At 39.2% G+C, this 23,929-nt stretch overlaps 1 protein-coding gene across 10 annotated transcripts in view; it reads right to left on the reverse strand.

Annotated features, from left to right (window-relative positions):
* Nucleotides 1-21,969, reverse strand: part of marchf8 (membrane-associated ring finger (C3HC4) 8) — a 127,462-nt gene extending 105,493 nt beyond the window's left edge. For 2 of the 10 annotated variants that reach the window (XM_057849254.1, XM_057849252.1), the window contains exon 1: nt 21,507-21,959. The gene's annotated coding sequence lies outside the window, so the exon portion shown is untranslated. Of the gene's footprint in view, nt 1-21,506 lie in introns of all 10 variants that reach the window. The other 8 variants (XM_057849253.1, XM_057849251.1, XM_057849259.1 and 5 more) reach the window with 6 other exon arrangements.
* Nucleotides 21,970-23,929: the final 1,960 nt, after the last annotated feature.

A 23,929-nucleotide genomic window follows, 5' to 3' on the forward strand; every position in this document is an offset into this window, starting at 1 on the left:
AGAAACATACCCCAAGCGACTTGCAGCTGTAATTGGAGCAAAAGGTGGCGCTACAAAGTATTAACGCAAGGGGGCAGAATAATATTGCACGCCCCACTTTTCAGTTTTTTATTTGTTAAAAAAGTTTAAATTATCCAATAAATTTTGTTCCACTTCACGATTGTGTCCCACTTGTTGTTGATTCTTGACAAAAAATTAAAATTTTATATCTTTATGTTTGAAGCCTGAAATGTGGCGAAAGGTTGCAAGGTTCAAAGGGGCCGAATACTTTTGCAAGGCACTGTCGCTCTTAAGTTTCCATAATAACAATGTAAAAACGTATTTATATATAACTGCAAAATGTATATAAAAACTTTTTTAAGCCCAAATGTTAATATAGATTCAAAATTTTTTTCAAAGTGATATAAATATCATACATACCGTATTTTTCGGACTATACGTCGCACCTGAGTATAAGTTGCACCAGCCAAAAAATGCGCAATGAAAAGGAAAAAACATACCGTATATAAGCGGCACCGGAGTATAAGTCGCATTTTTGGGGGGGAATTTATTTGAAAGAATCCAGCACCAAGAACAGACATGTCATCTTGAAAGGCAATTTAAAATACAATAGAGAACAACAGGCTAAATAGGTGTACGGTATGCTAAAATTACATGACGCTAGAAATTAGATTGGGCCTAAAAAATCCAGCTCGAACAGACCGGCCCGATTAACTTGATTTGCTTGCCCGAACCCGAAACCCCCCCCCGAAATTGTATGTTTAATTTGTAGGCACGAGCCTGTAAAAAAAAGGAAATGTTTTATTTGTGAGGACTCAGGAGAAGGAGGAAATGCCAGGATGCGATGCCTGATTGCGTTTTGTGTGATCACGTTTATGACGATGCCGGTGCATATATGCATAATGATAACAAATTAAAGCCCGTCTTTTGTAACGAATTCTCCCAGTTAAACAAGACCGTAAGATGGATATTCAATAAACATTTATATCTTTTATATCTGCGTGTCTGTTCTAACAGGCGGATATTGGATTTGACATTTATTTTAATCTCCTCGAGTTGGCAGAAAAAAGTTTTATCAATGTTTAAATAGTTTACATATTTTTATGATCATTATAAATGCATTTACACAACGAAATAACGCTGGAAAAGTTTGTTAAATATATTTCTCGTATGAGACCAAAGCGCCGCATTCGTTTACATTCAGCGAAGCCGACACAGGTTTCCGTATAGCATCTTCAACAATCAGTTTGAATCCTTTCCATATGCCACTCCTACTGCAGTTGTTTGCTTTTCAATTCCCCTGTCTTTAGTTTGTTTTTCACTCCTATAGCTGCTCCGTATCGAAGGAAATACAAGTGTGCTCGCGGAGGGGAAGATTGAAAAGAGCGGGGCCACTGCATTCACGTGTGCAGGCATGCACAGTGCCTTTTCTGTTTTATCCAAATTATTTATTTTATTTAACATCCATAGACCCCACTCACCAACGTCACACAATGAAGTCTCCCTGTATTGTGCTGCCATATTGTCCGTCATTGTGTGTCCATATTCTCAATGGTCTCAATTTATAGTGCAATTCATGGAAGCCCCGGTGCTTTCTCATTGGATGTGTTGCATAAAAGGCATTATGTGGAAAAGCTTCGGTCGATCCATTCGCCAGATTCATATTTGATGCCTAAATCGATATTTTTCGACCCGCTGTCTTCGCCGTCTCTGCCTGACATCTGCTACCCTGATATCTACAACTATCTTGTCCACAGAAACTCAGCCTATTCTCACGAAAGTTTGAAAAACTTTAAGAGGAGCACTCTAAGCAACATTACCCCGTGTGACCCTTTACTTTCAATTTTCTAAAATGGCGACAATCAATAAAAAAAAAAAAAGTTGACTGCGATGGCCGACGCTTCAAGGATAGGTGGATATTGGACTATGTCTTCAATAAAATACGCAACAACTATGTCTGCCTCATTTGCAAAGAGACAGTCGCTGTTTTCAAAGAGTTCGATGTGACGCGATGTTACCAAACAAGACACGCTGACATGTACAGCAACATTACAGGGAAAATACGCAGCGAGAAATGAAAGCAACTTGAAGATAGTTTAATTTCACAGCAGCAGTATTTCGCAAGAGCCCGAGTGTCGAAAGAGAACGCCACAAAGGCGAGATTGTTGACATTATAAATTTAAAAAAATAATAATAAAGCAAATGTGACACACAGAAGGGCTTGCTAAAATTTGTTTAAATATATTGTTCTACATAAATCAGCCAAGGTAGCCCCCCACATTTTTACCACACCAAATCTGGCCCCCTTTGCAAAAAGTCTGGACACCTCTGTTTAACTGATGATCCGTTGACGAGGCCAGCTTCTTTCACTTGTTACCAGCTAAATATTATTCAAAAAATAATGATGGTGGAAGAAATAAGCATCTTGAATTTGAAACTGTATGTTGTCGGCGATTAGCCTTGCAATGATCTTAATTGTGGTTGTCAGCCCAAAACCCTCTAAATATATATTAAATGCATCTTACCAGATATAAAATGACTACTACATAATCTGTGGTGATCGTTTGGTGCCCAGTTTTCTCGTCGAATTGCAGCAGTCCATCTCGCTCTCCTCTCCGGGTCTCTCGGAATATGGTAGAACTCAGTGACGTGCGGTCAGGGGAGGCAGGTGAGGCAGAGCCTCACCTGTCATCATGACAAAAAAATAATTATAGCATCAAATTTATATGAATATTTGTCCATTGCTCTTTATGTATGACTCATTTCAAACATTTTTTATAGTCAAAATCGCTGAATTTGCCTATTTCCTGTTCAAATAAAGAAATGAAACGAGAGGTGCGGCAGCAACGAGTAAAGCCTCACCTCTGATTGCGCAATCCATAACAAACTGGGTTGATACATGGAATTGGAGCGTGCTGGTTGCCGTACATCTGCATGTCGCCGTTATAATGTTTCCAGATACGTTTATTTGACCTGATTTTCCACATTCTGGCTAATGTCTTTATCCCTTAAAGTTTAATGTTTGCTAGCGACATATTTAGTTTTGCTGATGGGACATAAAACCGCAGTGAAAAGGCACATGCTGCGGCAGATAGTACTCTGCCGCACTGCAAGGGGGCGTACGTGAAACTGGACTTCCCGTTAAATGTGGACGCGGTTAACACAACACCGGAGCTAAAAGGTTTGCTTCAAACTACGGGACAGAAGATAACTCGCGCTTTTCAAATGGACTGGTACACCCGAAAAGACTGGCTATGTGGCTGTTCTTCGAAAAATCGCCTTTGCTGCTTTCCCTACCTTTTCTTCTCAACTTGTGCCAATGTCTGGACTAACACGAGATATCGTGACATTAAAAAACTACGACGAAGCCTCAGCAAACATGAGAGCTCGCCCACTCACATTCAAAGCCTGATTGCTTTAAAAACTTTTGGAAGCTCAAGGATCGATTTGGCTTTGACGAACAGCGGAAGCTCAACGGTAGCATCCTCAATGCTAAGGTAAAGAAAAGAGTTTGAAAGACCTCATTAATGCAACCTGCATCCTAGCTAAACAGGAGTTAACATTTCTTGGTAACGATGAGCGTGTAAACTCTTCTAAACGTGGCATATATGTAGAACGATTACATGGTTTTGCTGAGAAAGATGAAAGGTTAGCTAGACTTTTGGACACATCCACTGTGTTTTCTGGCTTGTCAAATAGAACACAGAACGATCTAATTGAAGCAATCCTCTCCATTGAGGCGGAGAGATTTTTTTTTTAAAGTAAAGGAAAATAAGGAGGACTTTTACAAAAAGGGCGTAGGTTTGCATAGGGACAGTAGGGACATAACACTACCAACTTTTCAGGATGCTAAAATTGTCCCCACCAACTTTTAAGCAACCTTACCTTTTTTGCATGATATAATGTTCAGTTATATAGAGAATTTAGATCTTTCAATAGTTCCATATGTTGTAAGGATAGAATTGACCCTACCATTATTAAGTGAATTATTTTCATTATGTTTATGTTTGCTAATAAAAACCAGACATTTATTCAGGAAGTTTTCAAAATGTTTCTTTAGTATTTTTTGAAAACAAAGATTTGAATAGAACAGTGTATCATCTGAACCAATGCATGTAAAAGTTATTATCAGAAGATAAGGATTTATTTTGCATTGATCATTTTGCCTATTAATTAATTAGGTTCATATACATGAGAAATGTGGCCCTTTGCCCCCTGCATCCAATCTGTTTGGTCTAATTAATGTCCCGTCCCCAGCAAAAAGTGTACCTACATGCAGGTTATGCTGTTCTATCGTCCCTACGAATGTTGATACCAAACCTATGCCCTTCCAAAGTAATGCCGGTTTTTGTGGTGAAGGACAGGCGCAAGAGCACAAACAGTTTTCATTTCAATCTTATTAAAAAAAAAATAAATAAAAAAAAAGCTTAGACCAAGAAAAATACAATAGAATATTTAAAAACTAAATTTTGGCCTTAAATAAAATATTCTTTGTTTTTCTTATCACACTTTTTGTTTAGCAATCTGTAATAAATTGATTAAAGTATCAGAATTAAAAGTTTTAAAAACAACTGAATATTTCACTAAAGGTCAGAATTGAATTCTGTGGCTTTGTACACCACTCTTTACTCTCATTTATGTTGCATGAATTATAGAATTGCGACGACCAACACATTGAGGGTGAGGGGCAAATGCATGTTATTTTCTTACTTTTACGTATCGATAATATGTACCGTGTGTGCGTGTTTTGTGAAGAATGCTGATGAGAACCAGTAGCCAATTGAATAAGCTACCGTTTTTGGTATATATTTGGAAATCTGACACTAAAGGAGTCAGTGCCTCACTAACCATGAACCTCACCGCACGTCACTGGTAGAACTTCAAGTCTCTCCGTCTATCTTCTCTGTTACTGCAACCAACCGCCACACACGCCTTCACCATTTTGATTATTAATGTTAATGAGCAGAAAAACACGCCATAATAGGAGGAATTTACATAGCGGTAATGCGTAAACACAACTAGCTGACGGACAATATGGCGCGGAGGCGTGGTTGTGACGTCATGTGAGTGGGGTCTATAGATCGTTTTAGTATAAATACATGAATACATATTTATTTTTAAAAAAGTTAGCGAGAGAGAAGTCGGCCCGACCCGACTGTAAATAATCACACATAAGTCGCTCCAGAGTATAAGACGCACCCTCTGCCAAACTATGAAAAAAACTGCGACTTATAGTCCGAAAAATACGGTAATAGTTAATGGTGGTCAGTATGTTACCTCAGTAAGTGTAATTGGGGGTCCTCTCTTGAGAAGGTTTCAATAATAATAATAACAAATAATTATAACTTAAGTGTTTAGCTGACCTGATTACAAACAACATGTTTTCTGGAGAAATTGCATTGGGATGCTTTGCTTTCCTCTGCCCCATTTCCTCTTGATTTTCAGCCACTCGCTAATACTTTTATTCCCCCAGAGTCACTTCCTTGCAAACTCACGGGTTGTCACTGACGGCGCAAGACGTCCATTCCATTTCGATTGGGAGGGGCAAATGAACATTTGTCTCCCAGTGAAAAGTGATTGGACGTCTAGTGCAGTCAAAGGCAGCAAACAAGAGTTGAAACTTTAAACAGCCACTTTGTCTGAAGAGTTGACAGCAGTTTGAATCATAGACTGTCAAAGCAAACTCATTTACAAGCTTCCGATATGGTCGGCGTGCTTATAGAATAAATAAAGAATAAATTATAGTTCTTGGAATGACAAAGAAAAAGATGCTTAATATTTTGACAGTATTTTCTGGATTGAAAATAAGATTAACTGTTTTACAAACATCACAGAAGTTGTCAGACTGATACTAACGCAGTTTGTCATGCACTAACAGGATGCCGTTTGTAGTCCGTTAGCAGCCGTGACCGGCATTCTGGGGAAAAGAAGACTAACAATATTATAAAAGGAAAACTGCAACACAAGGGTGAAAATGCATTTGGGATGAATTCTTCCCATTTTGAATGCTCTTAAAAAGACTATACAGTCAGTTTTTCACTGGCGACTTCCACCTCTGGGACAAAGCGTAAGTGTAGCCTGTGTTAAGCTCGTATACGCCGCGCACGATTGTACGAGGACAGACATAAAGCAAGAAGTGTTCGGCTCATCAAATCAGCAACAAAATGTAAATACAGTTAGTAGCCCACCTTAAGTGGGTTAGAAAAGTCTTTTTGACAAACGTAGACTAGGTGCCGGCTCGGTGAAACAGCGTTGCTGCCGTATGGATGTGCACAGACACATGTTCGTCCACAGTGGTAGACCTCAACCCCAGGGGTGAAAGTCGGCCAGAACGGTCAGGAACGCAGTTCCGGTATAAGATTCAGGGCCGGAATGCTGTTCTGGTACATGGTGCTTTGATTCCGAAAATATGACGGCAACTGTCAAAACGCTATGGAAAAAAAAAAAAAAAAAAATGCTAATCTGCCACACATGCATTTCATCTCCAAGAAGATAACAATCTACTAACATCAGATTTACATACACAAGTGTTAACAACAAGCATAATAAAGTGCTTGTGTAGCATAATCCGTTTCCACCGGTATTAATTATTTTTTATATTCCACGGACGGCATGGAGGTTTCTCCAGCTGCTGCAGTTATAAGAGTCTGACGATGATGAGTCACATCAATGTGCGAATGCACGCAGCAAAGCAAAACGCCAGGACTCATTTATCCGTTCAAATGGCTAACATACTGACAATCACCGGAGATAGTTAGCTCTGATTGGTTCAAATGTGCATGTTTTCTGGAACACCAGACAAAAAAAAAAGTTTGAATTGATGCGACAAAAAAAGGGCAATGCAACAGAAAATGGATCAAATCTTTAAGAGCAGGGAAAGAGCTGAGGAGGTTTACTTATCATATTTAGTTTTATTTGCTCTGATGGGGAGGTTCAGAACATCTTCGCACTTTGGACTTATATTTGCTCATTTATGTTAGGCTACTTATTCATTTTCTTATGATTTAAAAAAAGTCAATGTTTGCGCGATATTCAAAATATATTCCATTTCACTCTGCATAATAAAAGTCATTTGTACTTATTTTTTTTAAAAAGTGAAAGTAAATGTATACATTAACTTCAATGTTAATATACATCCTATGTTCTAAGTAGTTAAAATTGAGATTTGCCATTTAGTATGTGAGGAAATGTGGGAAAATAAAAATTGGGAGATGGAGATTGGGGTTATTGCTTTTTTTGTTAACTTTTATTTTGCAAATCATTGAAACAACACAATTTTGAATGAGAAAATGTTTTTGTATGCGTTATAGAAATAACTGCCAAAACAGTTTTCTTTGCATTTCAGTAGTTTTAGGAGGTTTGACCCCCCCCAAAAAAATAAATAAATAAATAAACACAATTTCCGGCTCCATGGCGACCTTCACGTCAGGGAGTTCCGGCAAGAAATTCTAGCCACTTTCACCCCTTCCCAACCCTCTCTGTTGAAGGGAAGAAAGAAAAAGGGCTTTTTGGGGCATGTCAGGGCTCCGTGTAGCAATCAAGGATCAGCATTGCTAGTATTTCAAATTAACTAAAAAAATCCCATATAAATCAATTTCACTATCTGTGATTCATCTAATGAATCTTGTTTTTAGTCTCACCTAAGAATTGCTGAGAAAAAGTGAGGAACGAAAAAAAAGATACAACTATTGAGTGTTACTTGGTCTAATAACCAGAGTTGATTTATCGTGAAAATCCCCCCAAATCAAAGGGAAGCAGCCCAGAAATCAACAGAAAAGGACCTGGAATTGACAAAAAAAATCAACAATACGGTCGGTACATGGAAAGAAATGCCCCAAAATCAACAGGAAATGACCTGGAATTGAAACTTAATCAACAGGAAGTGACCCTTTAATGCCCCAAAATCAACAGGAAGTGACCCCAGGGGGTAAATAACAAATGTAAACAATAATAATCATATGATAGTTTCTATATCCAAAAAATAAAGGGTTAAACTACAATATTTAATTTCAGTCAAAACCTAACAATATCGATGCATCTATTTAACTAACTGGCAGCCATTGACATCCAATCACACTGTGACATCATTTCATGTTGTCAATTCACTATTGCTATCCTCATACTGAACCTGTTCCTCGAAACTATTTGGTTGCTAAGCAACAACCACACTGCGTTAAGAATGTATTATACGGTGAATGAAAGCTATCTGTGTTGAAATGTCTCGGACGTGACGTGAAATCGATGGCACGATGTTTTCCAACGGCGGCTGAACTTTCAGCGACCCGTTTTAAAGTGGGCCGACACGTTCTCATCATGAAACCAGAAAAAAAAAAAAACAACTTAAAAACCAGTTGAGACCGACTTTGTCAATCGTCAGTAATTACTTAACCTTTACGCTTCGAGCGGCAATTAACGCCCAACAACTTTCCTTGGGAATTGGTCCCATCGGAACCGCTGAATTCTGAAACCCTTTTTACAGCCCTTTTTTTGTCACCTGACAGGACGTATGTGGTGATGTACGATGCGGCTATGCTCGAGTGGTGTAGTGTCCACACGCATGGGTTCACATCACAAGTCGGCGGAACCATCTCGGTTCTGATTTGACAGTTGTGAGAAAAAAGGAGAGCAGATGAGCAGAACATGAGGGAAGACTGGGTGGGCGACAGAAGTAAAAAAGGATGCCATTGACGGTGGTAGACGTCCAATCAATTTAAACTAGGAGGGTTACCGTTCATTGGCCGTCAACCCTTCCAGTTCAAACGGATTGGACGTCTACCAGTGATACTCATTTCGATTCAGAGTAGAAGGATGAAAAGAGACATGACTAGACATCGACCGTCGTCAATTGCACTGATGGTGTCGAATACTTTAATTGAGGGCTTTTGTCAATCGATTAATTCAATGAACTACAGTACAGATCATGAATTGATCCTTTCTATTATAGCCAGTGGCAGCCAATGTATGTCTCGCGTTTTAATTCTAAATAAAAACACTTACATATGGCAGGCTTTCTTCAAATTTTGGGGGGACTGGATTAAAAACTACATTCAATTATATTAAATCTACATCGACCAATTCATTACAGATAATCAATTAAATCGCGGTCGATGGCAGCTAATTATACAAACATCTTTTGATCTGGAATGAATGAAAATACTTTAAAGTGAGGGCTTTTCTCAGCAATATTTAGGTGGGTGATGTTAGGGCCACTGCCCCTCCGTCCTAAAAGCTGTTCCACCTTGGGCAAGTGTACGTGTTTTTATCTGATTGCAGGTTGGACATCAGACGGGTGTGGAGCGGCCACAGGTGACAATCTGCCATCTTTAAAACCAATCAATCAATCAACTTTATTTGTATAGCACATTTAAAAATCCGCCAAGGAGACCAAAGTGCTTTACATAGCAAAACACAGTAAAATAAGTCAACTTTGAAAGATAAAACAAACACATAAAATAAAATAAATAAAAGACGAGGTCATAAACTGTCATTGCACATTAAAAGCTGACGAAAAATAAAATGTTTTAAGACGTGATTTAAAATCCGTAAGTGAGGGGGCTTGTCTAATAGTAAGTGGTAATTGGTTCCACAGCCTGGGCGCCATCACCGCAAATGCACGGTCACCCCTAAGCTTCAGCCTTGATCTTGGGACTACTAGAAGCAGGTGGTCAGCTGATCTGAGGGTTCTGGTTGGACTGTAAGGCTGAAGCAGTTCTGACAAATATGGCGGCGCAAGATTATTCAAACATTTAAAAACAAATAATAATATCTTAAAATGTATTCGGTACTGTACCGGGAGCCAGTGAAGAGATGCTAAAATTGGGGTGATATGTTCACGCCTGCGGGTTCTAGTTAGGAGTCGAGCAGCAGAGTTTTGTACAAGTTGCAGACGGGCCAGTGCCGCCTGACCGACACCTGCATACAAAGAATTACCGTAATCCAGCCGAGTTGTGACAAAAGCATGAATCAATTTTTCCATATCAGAGCGTGAAACAATAGATTTCACCTTAGCAATCTGGCGAAGCTGATAAAAACAGTCCCGAACAACACAAGAAATCTGCTTCTCAAATTTAAAATCAGCATCAAATTGGACCCCTACATTTTTGACATAATTCTTAAGAAACGGAGACAATGGACGCTGCCACCCCGTCGCCCGATCAGCTAGTCTGTTTCTTACGTCAGTTGCAACTTGTGTGCTTTATATTTTATCTGATCCCAAGTTCACGACTTCTTTGCGCTTGCACCAGGTCCTGCTTTGCGCGCCTCTCGTCGGATTCTACGGATGCCACCTTGTCGAGCTTCATCGCTTCACACTGGCTCAACTACCCCGAGCGGAAAGCTTGGTCTTGTCAATAATAAATTGTTTTGTTCATTATCACATCGTGCTTGAGTCTGCTTAGGGAGCCTCTCCATTCCGTGAATCCTAATGGGTGAGATGAATTACATGAATGACAGATCCTCAGTTCTATCGTCCTCGATGGCAACCAGTGATTCCTCTTTTGATCGAAAATACTTAGCAATGTTTAGGCCAGAATAAAGGGGACGTTCAGAATTTCTGACATTAGGTTTAATCCTCGAGTTAGCGGGGGTTTAATTAGTCGGTGGAGTTGATTTCAACAAATTTCGCGCAGTTTGTCAGATAATTGTTGGTTTCAGGGCTCCGTAGTGGCTAAGCTAGCGGGAGTTAACAGTACAATCTTAACATACCAATAGAAAACGATATTAACAGATCTAGGATGGTCAAATAAATTCAAAATGCAGATCATTATTCGAAATACCCATGCAGCTAAAACGATGTCACACCAAACCGCCATAATTAATTTAATTTTGCAGGACTTTTTTAAATGCGTAATGCGACCACAATAGAGAGGATTGCTTTGGCCACTGGTCCTCACGCTGCATTTGAGGAAAGTGGGAAGTCAGACTTACCACCAGTAAGTACCAGATGGGATCTCATAGTGATCCAAGCGAATGTAAATAGCAAAGATGGCTGATCGCAACAAGTTTTTGGGGGGGTTTTTTGCCATCAAAAGACATTTTTACCTGCAGCAAACCTGCCTTCTCTTTAGTGATCAAATAGTGGAGGAAAAATGACTGCTGAAGAAAATGGCACACACTCTGAACTGCCTTTAAGTTTTCATATTGAATTAACCTTTTTGAATGGGCAGTGCCATTTTGTCGAGTGACATCAGATTGAAGCTGAACTTGCGATGGCTGGGTACTTTTTTTCCCTCGACTTCGCGACGAACGGTCGAGTGGTGTTCCAATGATAAATTTCCAGGTCAGAGCAGGAAACTCCGACTTCCCACCTTCCTCGAATGCAGTACAAGTCTGCTGAGTTGACTGAAGGACGGCAACATGGAGACATGTGCATTTAAAGGCTGTGGAAACAGAAGGTGCAAAGGAAAGTTTCCACAAATTCCCTATGAAAAACGAAGAATAATATAAACTGTGGTTACCTGCTGCTGGCTATGACTAAAAAAAACGATGTGATATTACTCTGCGCTGCTCTCTGAAGAGCTGCTGGATTACAAATGTTTCTGTTCATTCTATTATTGACATGCAAGACTAAGTTTTAATAACTGTATACTGAAAATATAGCCAACACTATTGATTACATGGGTCATCTGGGATTTTAATGCATGCATATCTTTTTTTTATTGGCATGCTAAGATTGTACCATTGACTCACGGTGGCTTATCCACTCCAGAACCCTGAAACTAACAAATAACTTGCAAACGAAACAATGTGCTGAAATCAACTCCATCAACTAACTAAACCCCTGCTAACTCGAAGATTAAGCCTTATATAAATTCTGAACTTCCTCTTTAAGAACGAGATTAATGAGAATAATGACAAATAATCTATTGGTAGCCATTGACTTCAAACAAGCCTTGAGCCTCTTTCAGTTCCTGAACACGGACTCACTTCCTCCCGTTTTGACTCCTTAATGATCACGTTCCATTACCAAATCGCTAACTGTTTGTTGACAATTTTTTTTTTTTTTTTTTAAGATAGGCCAAGTGAAACTCGCTTCAATGGCGGAACGCAATCTAGATACAGTAATTCGCGAGGATAGACGTCGACGCTCTTGTCGCGCGTGAGCAACGTAACTTGACTTCGGCTGTTTGATGACTTGTACATGAATTATCCACGTTTCAGAAAGAGGAAGGAAGAAAAAGTGTAAATTATTCACTGCCAGTTCAGGTAGAATGTATTATATTCACATATTATGTGTTTTGGTTGTTAGGTTTTATTACATTTACATAGGACTGTGGTCTTAAACTTGGGGCCCAGGGTCCAAATCTAGCCCACGGGCCAATGCTTTGCCAGCCCCGTTTGACATCCAATTATAGTATTAGCGTACTGTAAATAAGGTGTCCCAAAAAATGTATACACTCTTAAGTAGTTGGTAACCCAAATTGTCAATGGATTTTTTTGTAAATTAAACCCATTGAATCAATGATGGCAGCAGCAAGACCTTTCTTTGAAGAAAGGAAAATCATTCTCTCATGCTACTGGAAGTACGAAAATGCAGTTTAAGTGACACTAACGTGTCAGGTTGATAGCTGCAAAAGGGTGTATACAATTTTTTTGGGTCACCCTGTATGTACAATCTTAAATGAAATAATGAATTAATTGAAGGGTACATTTTTGGGGATTTTTTTTTCTTAAATAGAATAATAATGAAATTTTAAAAGGCCATGAATAATACAAATAAAAATCTAAATAAAATTCATTTAAAAAAAATAACCTCATAAGCTTTTTTTTCGAATTCATAACTCATTGGCTACCATTGACAGCAATAGACGTCCAATCCATTTGAACGGTGAGAGATTGGAAGTGGGTGTTTTACAGTATCAATTTCTGTTTTTTAGTAACTACTACAAGACAAGACTGTGACTGACCTGGGATGGCAGTGAATGAGTTATGCTAATGATGACTTTTGAAAAGACGTCCATCAGTCCCTGTTGTTGGATGGCTGCCAACTCTCCCAGTCAAAATGCATCGAAAGCCAATGTGTTATGCAAAGCGCTGAAGTCATACTTTTTAAAATTAAAATTGCATATCGAAATTCCAGAATGTGAAACTAAAGTATCATGTTACAAATATAAAAAAATTGATCTTTACTTTGTAACTCGCAACGGTATTGTAGCTCCGGACCAAATTCGGTTTTAAATCAAATGACCTCATATTTAAGTCTAGTCTTGTCTAAAAATACATTGCTAAAGTTGTGACAAATCAATTGGAAACGCTCACCGATGAAGAGCATGTTAACACACGTGTATAGTGGTCCAAAACAGAAGGAACATTCAACATTAATTGGCGATTGTTGGAACCACAGGCACATCACTGAAAAGTCACGTTGATCGAAAGTGTTTTAAATTTAATATATACGATTTCATACATTTTTAACTATTTAACTATACAATAATGGTGACAGCCCACTCACTTTACTTCTTAACTGACATAAACGGACAATAAATGTTGAATAAGTAGTGTTGCACCCTAAAACTATCCGGCGTAAACAAAAGCAGCAGAGTAGCACACATTTTAAAAATAAAATGACTAATGATGTACTAATAATTGTGACAAGTGATTTTGACTTAAAATCACTGTATATTAATGTAGGATAAATAATAAATTCGTAAATATTGATATTGGAATCATGACGACAGACAGGCCAGTTGATCGAAATTGTTTTAAATTTAATATATACGATTTCATACATTTTTAACTATTTAACTATACAACAATGGTGGCAGCCCACTCACTTTACTTATTAACTGACATAAACGGACAATAAATGTTAAATAAGTAGTGTTGCAACCTAAAACTATCCAGCGTAAACAGAAGCAGCCGAGTAGCACACATTTTAAAAATAAAATGACTAATGATGTACTAATAATTATCACTAGTGATTTTGACTTAAAATCACTGTATATTAATGTAGGATAAATAATAAATTCATAAATATTGATATTGGAATCATGACGACAGACATGCCGGTTTACCCCAGTGCTTTATAAGCCTGGCGGGCTAAATAAGTAATGCTACAAAAGAAACGAGAAAAAATAGATATTAGAATTCAATTTTACCTACATCTGGTGATAAAAGTTGAAAGCACAATGGTAATGGTAAATGGTGTTATACTTGTATAGCGCTTTTCCACATTTCAAGGCGCTCAAAGCGCTTTACACTACATCGCCATCTACCTACTGGTGACGCAGCACCAGCATCATATGGTCAATATGTGAACAAACCTGTCCCAGGGACAGTGCCATTGCACAGTTTTATTGTCGATTTTGGTTTGTTTGTTAGTTAAAACTGTATTTCAGCCTTTTGTAAGACTACATTGAAGTATTGTTATTAAATTGCATGTCATACCAAATAAGGCATCCTTTTTAAAATTCTCCTGTCAATTCTCGTTATTTTAATCCTATATTTTTTATTAATACATGGTGGGCAACCGGTGAAAACCCTTCGTATAAAATGACAAATTGAAAGCTTTATATCGTTTTCATGACTTTTAAATTGCAATTTCCTCCAGTGTCTTTTTTCTCAACTCACTGGCTGCCGGTGACAGCTCTAGTCATCCAATCCATATGAAGTGGGAGGGTTGTCACTGTTCAGTCCAATTCAAATGGATTGGACGTCTACGAGTGAAAAATTGACTGTTTATATGTTTTTTAAGAGCTACGTGAATGGACAGCTATCATGGAAAACTAAAGTTTGATTGAAGCGGCTCACAGTGGAAGCTGCCCAGTGCCCAACTCCTCCTTTCTGTCAAGTAGTCAAACACGTCGGTCGGCCCTCACGACGCCGCTAATAATAGCGGCAGCGAGCTCCTAATGGAGCCTTGGCATAGTCGCGACGGCGCCCGCCCGCTCACGCCTCACAATGATTCCCCTCGCTAAGGCACAAAGCGCCAAGTTCATTTGCCAGCTCACAAAGACGCCTTCAGTCTTTCGCTCATCTCGTTCCTTTGACAGAATCCTAATGACGGCCGCGCCGGTGCGCAAAAAACACTCCCCGGCAAGAACTTTTCTAAGGGCGAGCGAGGCGGTAGAGTTGTTTGGTCGAGTCATCTTAACCTCGCCGAAATGGCATCTCCTCATTCAACCGCTAAATTGAAGCGCTTCAACTCAGGTCAACATCATTTCCCGACACAAAAAAGCAGATAACATAGACAAGTTTCCGAGGTACTTCCGCTTTACTTCCGCATTTCTGCTTGCAACTTCTGTTTTACATTTTCTCCATCCAAAACAACAGTGGAGCTGGAGTAGCACTACTCATGAAAATCCCTTAACAAAAAAGACAATTTGGAAATACCGCATCCTTCTGCCATCACCCCGACAGGGGAGGAATACATGTTCATGAAGGCAGATGTGGAACCAAGCTAATGTCACTACAAAGGCCGAGTGTTTTTGTAGCCATGTTGCCGCTGTGTTATGGAAGGTATGTTCTTCCCATCCCTGCATTTTCATGTGTCCGGTGCTCCAAAAAAATATTTAAAATAAAATCTTGCCATTGTTATTACGATGATGATTGCAATTATGATGATCTTTAACATTATTTACTACAACTAGGGGTGCACGATATCCATTTTTTGAAACCAATACCGATATCGATAACTTCCTGCCATGACGGCGTAATGTGTTTCCGATGGTTTTCTTCGAGAGTGTGGTTCCAGCTCTCTTCAGGTCATTGACCAGGTCCTGCTGTGTAGTTATGGGCTGATCCCTCACCTTCCTCACGATCAGTGATGCCCCACGAGGTGAGATCTTGCATGGAGCCCCAGAACAGGGCAGATTGACTGTCAGCTTGAACTTCTTCCATTTTCTAATAATCGCTCCAACAGTTGTTAACTTCTCACCAAGCTGCTTGCTTATTTTCCTGTAGCCCATCCCAGCCTTGTGCAGGTCTATTATTTTATCCCTGATGTCCTTACACAGCTCTTTGGTCTTGGCCATTGTGGAGAGGTTGGAGTTTGTTTGTTTGAGCATGTGAACAGATGTCTTTTATACAGGTAACAAGTTCAAACAGGTGCAGTTACTTCCGGTAATGAGTGGAGAACAGGAGGGGTTCTTAAAAAAGAACTGGTAACAAGTTCAAACAGGTGCAGTTACTTCCGGTAATGAGTGGAGAACAGGAGGGGTTCTTAAAAAAGAACTAAGAGCCGAAATATTTACTAGTTGGTAATGTATCAAATACTTATTTCATGCAGTTAAATACAAATTTATTATTTAAAAATTATACAATGTGATTTTCTGAAATTTTTTGTATTAGATCCCGTCCCTCACAGTTGAAGAGAACTTATTATACAAATTACAGACCTCTACATGGCTTGCAAGTGGGAAAACCAGCAAAATCGGCAGTGTATCAAATACTTGTTCTCCCCACTGTATATTTAAATTTTCAATGTATATTCGCCTTAGTTTTTGAACACCTGTAGGTCAAAAATACTAGTGGTTGATTCAGCATAGATTTGCCTTTGACCGAACCAGAATTTTGATCATGACATGAACATTATTATAATGAACAAAACAAAGACAAAAACAGTTTTGACTTCAAATAAAGTGGCCATATTATTTTTTTTCAAATAAAAATAATTTGAGTCAATCACACTCAAACAGTCAGTATCATTGACAATGTGTTCCCCTGAACAATGAGCACTGATCTAAAACAAACATAAACCCAACAGGTATTGTGCTTTGTCAGCAGATAAAACATTTGGTGCAACAGGAAAGGAGACTTTTGTCGTCTTGGGCCATGAAACAACTTTCTTAACCTGGCAATTATACTGTAGAACAGCAAGCCTGTCAATAATCAAAAGGCCTCTCAAGAACTTGTAAACATAACACTGTAAAATGCAAATATTTGCTAATTGTCATAGTAAGGTTTATAACTCAGTGAAGGTAAAATATGGCCTCTATAACAGAACAAAACTTTCAATACTGGCAAAACAGGAATGGAAACAAACGCACACATCCCAATCCGACACCGTGCCAAAAACATTATTAATTTAGATTTATTGGGATGATGTCATAATTCCTATTATCGGACCGATAATTATCGTGCACCTCTAACTACAACTACTGTACTGCTGTGGCTGTAACACATGCTATCTGCTGCTAGCCTGTTGCTAATCGGTACGTGTGGGATGGCACAATTATGTCAACGCATAAATGCAAGTGTTACAAGTTTTTTGTTCGTGTGATTTTGCATTTTTAACTTTGTCAAAACACTGCTTACTTCAATCGCAATTCATGTTGTTCTGTCTAAACCGGAAGTTCAGACCAGAAATTATCAAAGATGGTGCTCCCCCTCGTTTCAGTCAGGGAACCTGTCTAGCTATATGAGTTTGTTGAACTGAACATCCATCGGCATCGACAAGTAATTGATGATCGGATGAATCAACCCATTTTGAAAGTGAAATACTTGTTTTAGAGTCGTTGCTGACCTAAAAATGCATAGTCAAAATGATAGTTTTTAGCCTCTTAAAAGTATATATTCCCTATCGTAAACTTTTAAAATAAATCACCCCCCCCCCATAAAGGTAAATATTTTATTTACTTTGATAAGCATGAAAAAAAATTGTAGTTTTTTTTTTTAAGGAAAAAAGTTATTATTTTTAAATTACTTTTTACTTTTCAGAAGGTTCATTTATTTTTAAAGTCAAATTTATAATTTGAAGAAAAAATAAAGTAAGCATAATCTATGGATTTATTTTTAAATTTATGCAACAATTATATATATATATATATTTTTTTTAAAGAAAAAAAATGTTTTTTTTTAAAGGTGTTAATTTTCAAATGTAAAAACACAATAAAGCCCCTAACAATTGAAATGGATTGGACATCAATTGCCCTAAATGGCACCAAAACATGATTACTCGATGACATTACAGATAGTAAATGATAAAATGACTCATACGTAGACAAATCCTATTTTTGCTCATGCAGTCTCCCACAAAGTGGTCAACGTCACGCCATCCTTGCGTCCCACTTGACGGCAGCGCGCGCGTGCTCAATAGCAATGCCAATGATGCAAGACCAATAGCAATTGCACAAACAGACTATTGACCGGCACAGGATGCGACATGATAAGGGGGAAAAAAAAAAAAGACTATTTGAAAAGGATTGCGACACGCGTGGCACACGGCGGGTGAAAGATGATCCGCGTGAACCTGTGCTGACATTCGAGCTCATGTGTAGAAAAATACACTGCCTTTTTTATTTGTTTTATCATTAAAAATTTTGACGAAGTCTCTAGAGCTGATGTTCCATTTTGACAACTTTCCGCGGAATCCATGCGTGGTCGCTGTGTATTGTATTCTTCAAACGCACCCTTAGCTAGTTAGCGTCATAGTCTAAAACTAGTTATTATCAGTTACATCCTTTACCAACTTGTTGTTAAGCAATGCTTCACGCTTGCTTCCAATACAGAAAAGCCATTGACATCTAACAATGGATAATTAGATCAATTTTTAAAAGAATGGCTATCCAAATTTTGCCATATTACGGCGTAACTCTCGGCTGCATACCGACTGAGCTTGCCAGCTTTGTCAGATTTCCTAAAAAATTCTTAAAGATGAATAGGACTCCATCCGATGCAATATACTTCTACAAAAGAACAATTTTAAAAAGACGGACGTCAACTGTTTGCTATGTCGAAAGGATCCGATGCTATCGCTGATTAGCCGTTGTCAGCTGGCACTCGGTTACTTTGTTGCCTAGTCTAATGATTAATCCCATTACAGAGGACCAGTATGGGTGTTTTGATTTTTAAAAAAAAGATGGCTTAAACTTTGTTACATTGGAAAAACTAACTTACGTTGTGAGAGGGAAGGCAGAAGATTTTGAACAAATGTGGAAACCTTTATTGGACTTTATTGACCAGCGGGGTGCACAACCACCTGTGTTATGCTAATTTGTTAGGTTATTTTACTTGTGGAACATTTTTGTTTAGTATTGTCATGTTGTTACAAAGTGTTTATAATCAATGAAAATATTTTGGGGGGGAGGGGGGTGACAGCTTGCCAGTGTGCTACAACAAAGCTGAGCTGCTACATAAGTACAAGTGCTAGCTGTTAGGTGCTGCATGGGCCTGACGATATCGGATGCTAAGAGATGGATTTTTAAACGTGTAGAAGACAAGATAACGTGGATTGTGTTTGTTTCTTCTTTGTAAATGTAGTGACCTATTTAAGTTTTTTTTTTTCTTTTCGAGAACATGAGTGGTATTTGTGGCGTCTGGCTGCTCCAAGTGACAGGTTGCCGCATGTGAATGAGAACCCTACTCGTCATGTTTCATTGGTTGATAAATATATTTTTTTACCAAATATTTCTGGGTCACATCTCTCTATCCCATACTAAGACATGTTGATATTTGAGAGCTGTTCCGTTTTTCCTCCACACATGACATTGTGTGTTATTCCCAAACAATTCAACTTTGGTTTCGTCAGTCCACAAATTAGCGTCCAAGTGCCTTTATGGAAACATTAAACGAGCAACTTTTTTTTTTAGACAGCAGTGGCTTCCTCCGTGGAGTCCCCCCATGAACAGCATTCTTGTCCAGAGTTTTACATATAGTTGATGTGTACACAGAGATACTGGACTGCGCCAGTGATTTCTGTAAGTCTTTAGCAGAAACTCTAGAGTTCTTTTTTTACCTCTCTGAGTATTCTGCGCTGAACTCTTGGCGTCATCTTTGGTGGACAACCACTCCTTGGGAGAGAAGCAAGGGTGCCAAACTCTCTCCATTTGTAGACAACTTCTCTAACTGTCAATTGATGAACATCCAAACTTTTAGAGCTGGTTTTGTATCCTTTCCCAGCTTTATACAGGTCTTCAGACAGCTCTTTTGACCAAGCCATGATGCACATCAGCCAATGCTTCTCATCAAGACAGTTCTTACCAGGTGTGCGTTTTATAGTGGGCAGGGCAGCTTTAAACCACTCATCAGTGATTGGGCACACACCTGACTTAATTGTTTGGGGAAAATTATTTTCAATTGCTCTTTAAGCCTCCTTAGGCAGAGGGGTCACCTATTTTTCCCCCTTCTGTTATTGTTTGCATGCTATTCTCATTAAAATATGAAAACCTATAAATGTTTGGGTGGTTTTAGTTAAAGCAGACTGTTTTTACATCTGTGTGATTTTGACAAAGACCAGATCACCTTTGATGGTGATTCAATGCAGAATGTGAGAAATTCCAAAAGGTTCATACAACTTTATGTTAATTGTATTTAACATAACTGAACATGTACAATTTAAAAAATGTTTTTTGGGTTTTTTTTTAAAAAACGAATGCAACTATCCTGAAATATTCTTATAAAACAGATTAATAATGTCAATTGATACACCAATATCTCATTTAAAAAATGAGATAAAGTACTTGACTTCACCTCATGCTTCTCATCAAGACAATTCTTACCAGGTGTGCGTTTTATAGTGGGCAGGGCAGCTTTAAACCACTCATCAGTGATTGGGCACACACCTGACTTAAATTGTTTGGGAAAAAATATTTTCAATTGCTCTTTAAGCCTCCTTAGGCAGAGGGGTCACCTATTTTCCCCCCTTCTGCTATTGTTTGCATGCTATTCTCATTAAAATAGGAAAACCTATAAATTTTTGGGTGGTTTTAGTTAAAGTAGACACCGTTTTTACATCTGTGTGATTTTGACAAAGATCAGATCACATTTGATGGTGATTTAATGCAGAAATGTGACAAATTCCAAAAGGTTCATACAACTGTATGTTAATTGTATTTAACGTAACTGAACATTTTTTTAAACGAATGCAACTAACCTGAAATATTCTTATGAAACAGGTTAATAATGTCAATTGATACACCAATATCTCATTTTAAAAAATGAGATAAAGTACTTCACTTTATATCGTATATATTTTAAAAGAGGTAACAGACTGTACTGTAAAAATAAATATATATGGAAAAAAATACACAACCCAACTGTCCTGAAAAAAAAACAACAACATCCATATGTTTAGTACATAAATTTGCCATCAATGTAAATGATATATTACATGCAGGTGTCATTTACGATTTCCCTATGTTTGGAAAATGTTCCAGTGACGAACAGCAACCTTTTTCATCATCATCATCATCATCATCATCATCAAACATGTTACACACTCAGAACCAGGCTGATGAAATTCAAGGGCCATGCATACATCCCACCAGGGAGTCAAACATAGCCCCCTCCATCATCCATCATCCACACCTCGCAGTTTCCACAAGAGTTGTATGCAAAATAACTGCAGTGCATCAGACTGAAAACAAGCCCAAAAAGCACAAGCATGAATCTTCAACATCAAAACGGTGCCATTCATGACGGGCTATTATTGCGCAGGTGTGCCTAATAAAATGTCCTCCTAGCTGAAGGAAATTGATCAATAAAACGCCTCAAAGCGATATCAAAAAAATTAACAACGCGATAACAGAAACGTCTTGGAATACTGAAGGTGACAAAATGTTGTCGCTTACCTCGATTTTCCACTAAGATGCTCGTTTCTAACCGTATTTCCGTCCGGAACCGGTAGACCGAGCGACCAACAGACCGACGCCAACGCAGCCGGCCGCCCTCCTTCCTCACCTCGCCTTTACCTCGGCGTTCCGCGGTCGCCTTGCGTGGAGCCTTTTCGTCACAAAGTCCGACGAGAAGCCCGTTGTAGATTAAAATACACGTCAGACGCTCGCTACCAGTCGAACCCCACGAAGCAGCTGCGTGTGGCGGCGCGTCACCCACTTCCGCCTTCACGTGGAAGTGGAAGAAGGAAATAAAAGAAAAATGAGCTAGTGGATTGAGAAAAAAACACGTCACCATGGTACCGATTCCGAGACGGTGGCAGGTGGTGCGATGAGTGGTCCACGGTTTGCAATGGAATGCTCGCGTTTCGTGTGGCACAGCAGTGCCATTAACGGCGATAGACGTCAAATTTATTTAAAGTAGCGGGCCTGACAGCGACTTAATGTGGCTGCCTCATTGTCGTCGTTGTTTGTTTTCTTCCTGTCGTCACTGTTTGGCTGCCATTGACCACAATAGACGTCCAATCCATTTGAACTGGGAGGGGGGGGGGGGGTTCAAATGTAATGGATGCCTGCTCGTGATAAACTCGAGTTCTCATTTAGCTCAGAAGAGGCACATAATTGGACATCCACTGTCAATGGCACTTAAAATGGTCATGTTTCATGTGGCACTGTTACGGACGGCGATAGGTGTCCAACAGGGCTGGCCCAGCCTATACGCAGACTATGCAGCTGCTTAGGGCCCCTGACCACTAGGGGGCCCCCCAATCTGGCAATTGTTAAATTATATTCTATTTTCTTTACTACAGTTTGCTTTATTTGACTTTTGTGAGTTTTTGTACTTGATTACAAGCTTAAAGAAATAAAAGTTCTTCCTTAACTTCTTTCTTTCCTCTTTTAGAAAAAGGTTTGGCGCTATCTAATGTAAGTACTGACAATCTTTTGGGGTGAGAAGTTTGAAGGTTGCAGTGGAACAAAAATCAGATTAATATACAAAATATGGACGTATGGGTTGGCTTGCATGTATGGGTTTCACAGTACACTGTGACGAAATGGTGGGCCCTTTTGCATTATTTTGCATAGGGCCCCCAAATGGGCTTATCAGTAGCCTGTCTGTAATTTAGGCTACTGATAAACATTAGACTTTCATATATTTTAGATTTATCACACACAACTAAAGTAGTTCAAGCATTTTATTGTTTTAATATTGATAATTTTGGCAAAAAAGTCAAGAAAAAACAAAAATCCCTATCTAGAAAAATTAGCATATCATGAAAAGGTACTCTAAAGAAGCTACTAACCTAATCATCTGAATCAACGATTTAACTCAAAACCCCTACGAAAGATTCCTGAGGCTTTTAAAAACTCCCGGCCTCAAAACCGCAATCATGGGCAAGACTGCCGACCTGACAGCTGTCCAGAAGGTCATCATTAACACCGTCAAGCAAGAGGCTAAGACACAGAAAGACATTTCTGAGCGAATAGGCTGTTCCTAGAGTGCTGTATCAAGAAGGCACCTCAGTGGGAAGTCTGTGGGAAGGAAAAAGGGTGACAGGAAACGCTGCACAACCAGAAGAGGTGACCGCACCCTGAGAAAGATTGTGGAGAAGGGTCAATTCCAGACCTTGGGGGACCTGCAGAAACAGTGGACTGAGTCTGGAGTAGGACTAGAAACATCCAGAGCCACCGTGCACAGGAGTGTGCTGGAAATGGGCTACAGGTGCCGCATTCCCCAGGTCAAGCCACTTTTGAACCTGAAACAATGGCAGAAGCGCCTGACCTGGGCTACAGAGAAGCAGCACCGGACTGTTGCTCAGTGGTCCAAAGTACTTTTTTCAGATAAAAGCAAATTTTGCATGTCATTCAGAAATCAAGGTGCCAGAGTTTGGAGGAAAACTGGGGAGAAGTAAATGCCAAAATGCCTGAAGTCCAGTGTCAAGTACCCACAGTCAGTGATGGTCTGGGGTGCCATATCAGCTGCTGGTGTTGGTCTACTGTGTTTTATCAAGGGCAGGGTCAATGCAGCTAGCTATCAGGATATTTTGGAGCACTTCATGGTTCCATCTGCTGAAAAGCTTTATGGAGATGAAGATTTCATTTTTCAGCACGACCTGGCACCTGCTCACAGTGCCAAAACCACTGGTAAATGGTTTACTGACTATGGCATTACTGTGGTCAATTGGCCTGCCAACCCTCCGGACCTATTTAGTACATATTTTGACCGTTAGTTGGCGCCATGGTTTGCGGGCTCGCAGCGATGACGTAATTGGGATCTTTCCAAATGTGTAGCGTGTTCAACAACTGCTTATTGCTGCCTAAACTCGCGAAGTAAAATGCCACGATGTGCTGCTTTTGGATGCAATTTCCAGTCAAATGGAAAC

The sequence above is a fragment of the Corythoichthys intestinalis genome, chromosome 10, assembly GCF_030265065.1.
Source record: "Corythoichthys intestinalis isolate RoL2023-P3 chromosome 10, ASM3026506v1, whole genome shotgun sequence".
NCBI classification, from domain to species: Eukaryota; Metazoa; Chordata; class Actinopteri; order Syngnathiformes; family Syngnathidae; genus Corythoichthys; species Corythoichthys intestinalis.